The following is a 6,238-nucleotide window of genomic DNA, read 5'->3' as shown; positions in this document are numbered from 1 at the left end:
AGCCTACATGTTGGCGCGTGTGAGCCTACATGTTGGCGCGTGTGAGCCTACATGTTGACGCGTGTGAGCGTACATGTTGGCGCGTGTGAGCCTACATGTTGGCGCGTGTGAGCGTGCATGTTGGCGCCTGTGAGCATGCATGTTGGCGCCTGTGAGCGTGCATGTTGGTGCCTGTGAGCGTGCACGTTAGTGCCTGTGAGTTAATGGTGTAACTGATGTCACATCCTGTGGGGGCCACAAAGGCAGCAGTGGATGGACCCAAACACACAGACACGGGGAGCAGAGTTGAGTTGAGTCAGTCCAACACCAGTGACCTCGGGGTCATGAGAGCAGTTTGGAAGAAGTTCATCAGATGAGATTTATCATAGTTGTTGTTATGACGTTTGAGTTCACTACACTGGTGACAGCTTCTAACATACGGCCCTCGTCTGTATTTGATGTGATGAGATAAATGTGAGGATGAATGTATTTTTAACAACTAAAACACAAATCTTTGATCCACGTCGGTCATAACTGGACTTTTAACAGAAGGACTTTAACTTTGTCAGCTACAGCTCAACAAAACAGGAAATAAGAACAATCGACACATAGTTGATATAAAAACTGTTTTAGTTTACAGTCGAGACTTTGAATGTGTTCTTGTGTGCGAACACAAAGTCTTTCCTGAGCCCTGTTGTCTAGAGCCCAGTCTGGGTTAGCTCACAGCTGATAGCGTGTCATCACAGTGTAGCCCCGCCTCCTGCTACCCATTAGGGAAACACGCTCAGCACTGCTGCTGTTTGAACTGTTAGCCGTTAGCTGCTAGCCGCCGGCTCAGCCGTCAGCCATGTTGAGAGCCGTGTGGAGTCAACAGAAACGCTCTGAATTCACTATTCAGCAGCTTTAACTCATGAAACAGGTGAGACTGACACAGATGGAACAAATCCAGGCGGGACAGACAATCACAAAGACAGGAAGCAAAGTGATCTTTCAAAATAAAACAGGAAACCGACCATGTAAAATCCCAGCACCATGACAGAGACGGTCTCCTCCCTCAAACCAAAGCCACGTCTGTAGCTACGCTGACTGGATCAACACTGTGCTGGTGACCAGAGAGAAAGTCTCACTACTTCTGTAGCTTCTAACTGAAAGTTACTTTCACTCATGAGTCCTCGTTTGTACCTTCAGATATCAGACTGGTACTATTGTTTACGGATTGTTTCATCTCAAAGCTGAGTTCGCTTACTGCTGATGAAAACTCAACATGTCCTGCTTCAAATAAGAGTTTTCTACCAGCAGAAGGCTTTTATTTTGAAGTAGCTACAGAAAATGCAGTGTATTGGTCAGTGAGATATGCTGCTGTTTGTTAGTGGTGCTGTTCCATAAAAACAGGTGAACACAACAGGACATGAACACATTGAGGCGTGTTTGATTGGTGGATCAGTTTTAAATCTTCCAGGAGGAAGGAACTGCCACAGTGAGCTGTTTAGATGAAGTCTGCTGTCAATCAAACATGAACACGACACACAGTCACAGAGAAAAGAGCTTTGTCCTCAAACTTCCTTTAGTCATAAAAAACTCTTAACAATAAATGTAAGAGTCACTTTGAAGTTCTTTCTGACTTCAGGAAGTGAAGATGACTTTCTAACCTTTACTTTATATGTTCTCTCTGGTTTCTCTGTTTCAGGAGATGGTGGTCTGCAGGAGGTTTTAGATGAACATAAGATCAGTCTGAAGAAGAGATGTGAACGTGTGACTGAAGGAAGTGATGAAACAGGAAGTGGATCTACACTGAGCTCTACATCACAGAGGGACAGAGTGAAGAGGTGAACACCCAACATGAGGTGAGGCAGCTTGAATCAGCTTCCAAGAAGAAGACCCTCCATGACACTCCGATCAAGTGCCACGACATCTTTAAAGCCTCAGCTCACCAACAGAGACGCATCAGAGTCGTTCTGACTCACGGCGTCGCCGGCGTTGGAAAAACCTTCTCGGTGCAGAAGTTCACTCTGGACTGGGCCGAGGGTTTGGAGAACCAAGATGTCAGTCTGGTGGTTCTGCTTTCGTTCAGGGAGCTGAACTTGATCAAAGATGAGCAGTACAGTCTTCTCCAGCTGAACCATGTTTTCCATCTAATATTACAGAAGGTCCCAGCAGAGGAGCTCTCTGTCTGTAAAGTTGTGTTCATCTTTGATGGTCTGGATGAAACCAGACTTTCATTGGATTTCTTCAACAATGAGGTCGTGTCTGATGTCACACAGAAGGCATCGGTCAACGTGCTGCTGACGAACCTCATCGAGGGGAATCTGCTTCCATCGGCTCTCGTCTGGATAACTTCCAGACCTGCAGCAGCCAATCAGATCCCTCCTTCACGTGTTGACAGGGTAACAGAAGTACGAGGCTTCACCGACCCACAGAAGGACGAGTACTTCAGGAGGAGGTTCAGTGATGAAGAGCTGTCCAGCAGAATCATCTCACACATCAAGACATCCAGGAGCCTCCACATCATGTGCCTAATCCCAGTCTTCTGCTGGATCACTGCTACAGTTCTGGACCACATGTGGACTACAGACCAGAGAGGAGAGCTGACTGACATGTACTCACACTTCCTGCTGGTCCAGACAAAGAGGAAAAAGCAGAATTACCAAGAGTTCCTGAAGTCAAAGAAGAGACTCTTAATGATCCACTGCTCAGCTCTGGCCTACATGCTGCAGATGTCAGAGGAGGTTCTGGATGAGTTGGACCTGAAGAAGTACAAGACATCAGAGGACGGACGACGGAGACTGATTCTAGCTGTGAGGAACTGCAGAAAGGCTCAGTAAGTCCAGATGTGATTAACTTTATGAAGATGTCCTAAAGTTAATAAAGTTTATATTAGAACATTAAGTACACAATAAGCACACCAAACGTGAAGCAACTTTATGCTCTATGAGATTACATACAAAGTCAATGCAAAGATGAGGATGAAGTAAATGTATGATGCTAATAACACGAAAATACACGGAATTCGCCTCGAGTTAAAATATTTGAACTTTCGTGTGACGCTGTGTCTTTAAAGCGTTTCAGCGTTGAGATTCTCCTGTCATCACTGACGTTGAATCATAAATGGAGGATAAACATATTGTATCCGTGTGTGTTCACCCAGCGCTCTATAATACATGTTATATATATAATATACCTCATATTAGTACAGAGACTAGAAACTGTGTGTATAAATGTTTGTGTATAAACCACATGGTACAAACAATAACTACGCTGGTGTATTTAAACCTCGATGACGTTATGTTGAGTGTTGATGGAGCGGCTACAACGTTAGCATAGCCTAGCACTGATAGAACCAGACTCCATTCAGAAAACAAGTATTTTAAAAGTGTTTACTTGTTGTCTTGTGGTCAAACAAACGATGAATTCAGACTTTTTACAAATCTGCATCATTATGTTGTTATGTCAGCATCATTTCTATCCAGTTATTGCAATTAAATCTCAGTAGAATAGTTTATTTTGAGCTCATACATCTGTAGTAAACCAGCTGACGTGTCTTTTGTTAGATACAGTGAACCTCCAGATGATGTTATGAATCCAGACATGAGAGAGTTTAGTTTCCCCGGATATCTTGGACTTCCACAACAAGTACTAAGCAGCGATAGCAGTTATTTCTGCCGTGATTGATGAAACGTTGTCTACTCAGAGGAAGCCCCTCCTCCTCTCCGGGGCGTCGAGCCAGAGGGACGCGAATAAACACAAATGATCCGGAAATCAAACTCCTACGAGTAACACGAAGTGAAAGAACACAGTAGTACACTAATGACAGACTTGTTCAAGTTAACATTTAGTTCTCGGCCCCCCTGAAGGTTCCTGTCTGGTCTTCCTGAGTGGAACATCAGTCAGGAAGTCTCTTTAACAGTTTCCATTGTTGCATCATCTGTTTCTTATTCTGACTCTGATCAGGAGTCCATTAAACCAAGATTATCTGATTTACTCATCTTTACTGTTCAGTGAGTGCAGAAGCACGTAAGATTACATATTGATAAATGAAATCTCTTAAAGGTTATCATCATGAAACAACAGAAGGCTTCATGGCTGAGCTTTAGGGCCTCACTTCCTGCTCTCGCTCTGCTGGAGGTAGAGGTGTGAGATAGTATCAGAGTTCAGCTGCAGTACACAGCACTATCACAGTTTCACTATGTTTCTATCTATTTGTTTAATCTCTCATTTGATAAGTCAGTTAATTAATTCATTCTTTGAGGAAATGGACAGAGAGGAAGGTTTGGATGAGGTGTGTCTAAGACATTTTAGCTGGATCCCTCAACAAAAGATGAAGAGTCTGCAGGAATGAGAGTTATTGTTTCATGTGAAACAGTGAGATAAGATCAGCTGAACCACTGATGTGAAGAGACAATGTTCATCAAAGCAGGAAGTAAATATCAAGTGTCCTCTTTCATAATAATATTTTGTAATATTTGTGTTATGACAGACTTACTGCCTGTGGACTCTCAGAGACTGACTGTGAAGTTGTGGCCTCAGCTCTGAAGTCCAACCCCTCCCCTCTGAGAGAGCTGGACCTGAGTAATAACAGCCTGAAGGATTCAGATGTGAAGCTGCTGTCTGCTGGACTGGAGAGTCCACACTGTCGACTGGAGACTCTGAGGTCAGTTCACTGACTGTAAGGTTTCTGAAAACAAAAGCTGAATAATTGTCAGAGTAACAGAAAGTAGAGAAATTAAGTTTAAAAAAAAAAAAAATAAATAAAAAATGAAGTGATTGACAGGAGAGTTTTTAGCTTCCACAGACTCTCACTGTGGTCCATCAGTCAGTGAAGGTGATGTCAGTCCTGATGAGGCTGTAGAGTGTGTGAGGGAGATGAAGGAGGAGGATGAAGATCTGATGACAGCAGATACAAACTGTGTAAACAGAGAGAGAAAGACTTGAATGCAAAGCTGAATAAAGGTGAAGTTGTGAACTGTGGTGATCTTCATGGTATCAGAAGCTGATGAGGCTGCTACAGAGACAACCACACAGCTGCTGTGGTGAGATTAAAGCAGAGCTCAGAGTAATAAGCAGCAGCCTACACAGGCCCAAACGTCTCCACAGAGCAGGCTTTCAGAACATAAGTCTCTGTTGTAATTACTAGAAAAAGATGTCAGCTGAGACCAGTCATAGTGGAAGTGGCTCTTCAACAAGTGATGATAGTGAATGACATCATCATGACACTTGTTGACAGCAGGTCTAACTGTGGTTCTGTTTCCATGTTTTGTCTCATTTTCTGAACCTTTAGGTTGCAACAAAAAACACATGTTCTTAAAGGACCGGTTCATATTGGTTCAGGTCTTTCTCAACACAATACTCACGTGTCCAAATGTCCATTCAAGAGTTCTTGGTGTTTGTAATCTGTCCATACTGTCTGTGATGTTCAGGACTAAATCCAGTCTAGTTCTGTAGAAATGACTTGTAAAGTTGATCTGAACTGATCTCAGGCTTCACATGGATCAAGTCAGTCTGTTGTGTTTGACAGCGGCTGTATTTGAAACCTCGTACTATACCAGCAGTTTGTACTGATGTGACCAACGTGTAGCATGTAGCATGCTAACAAAAGCTAAATCTACAGTCTGACAGAAATACCTGATGTTTTACTGAGTCAGAAAGAATCTCCAGTGTACCTCTCCTTCTGTATCCCACAATGCAAAGCGCTGGAACGACACAGTCTATGGCCACAACTACAATGTCCAAAAACATCAAGTTTATTTTACAATCTTTGTTCTGTTTCATCACTAAATTCACTGATGAGAACGTTTGAGACATAAATCAACTGTAGATTTAATATATTGTCAGTTGAATTGATGGTGAATCGATTATTTGTTCCAACGTTTTGGGAGTCGAGAAGCTCCACAAACTAAGAACAGCTAACTAGCTGCTAGCTAGTCTGAACAATCTCACAACTGTTGTGATCTGATTATAGCAACAAAAATTATTAAAATAGACCTTGTAGTTACAGAACTATGGTCACTTTAGTATGGTATGCTATTTTCGAGCAGAGGCCTACAAATAGGGCCCGAGCTTAAGAGGTTTTAAAAAGCAAACATGATGATACCAGTCTCCCTCTGACATCACAGCCTGAGGTGATTTGAGTTTTTATGAACTTATGGTGAAAAAAAATAATCAAAAAGGTTGTTTTTCTTTTTACGAACATTTGTGTGTTTTAGGCAAAAGCAGACACACACACACACACACACACACACACACACACACACACACACACACA

General features: G+C 42.7%; 1 pseudogene; it reads left to right on the top strand.

The window, feature by feature from the left end:
• Nucleotides 1-1,666: 1,666 nt before the first annotated feature.
• LOC116378753 (protein NLRC3-like) lies at nucleotides 1,667-5,944 on the top strand (annotated as a pseudogene).
• The last annotated feature ends 294 nt before the right edge of the window (nucleotides 5,945-6,238 follow it).

This window comes from Anarrhichthys ocellatus, unplaced genomic scaffold, assembly GCF_004355925.1.
Source record: "Anarrhichthys ocellatus isolate YVR2014 unplaced genomic scaffold, GSC_Weel_1.0 scaffold3102, whole genome shotgun sequence".
NCBI lineage: Eukaryota > Metazoa > Chordata > Actinopteri > Perciformes > Anarhichadidae > Anarrhichthys > Anarrhichthys ocellatus.
The sequence above is the reverse complement of the archived record's forward strand: the minus strand, read 5'-3'. Positions and strand labels throughout refer to the sequence as shown.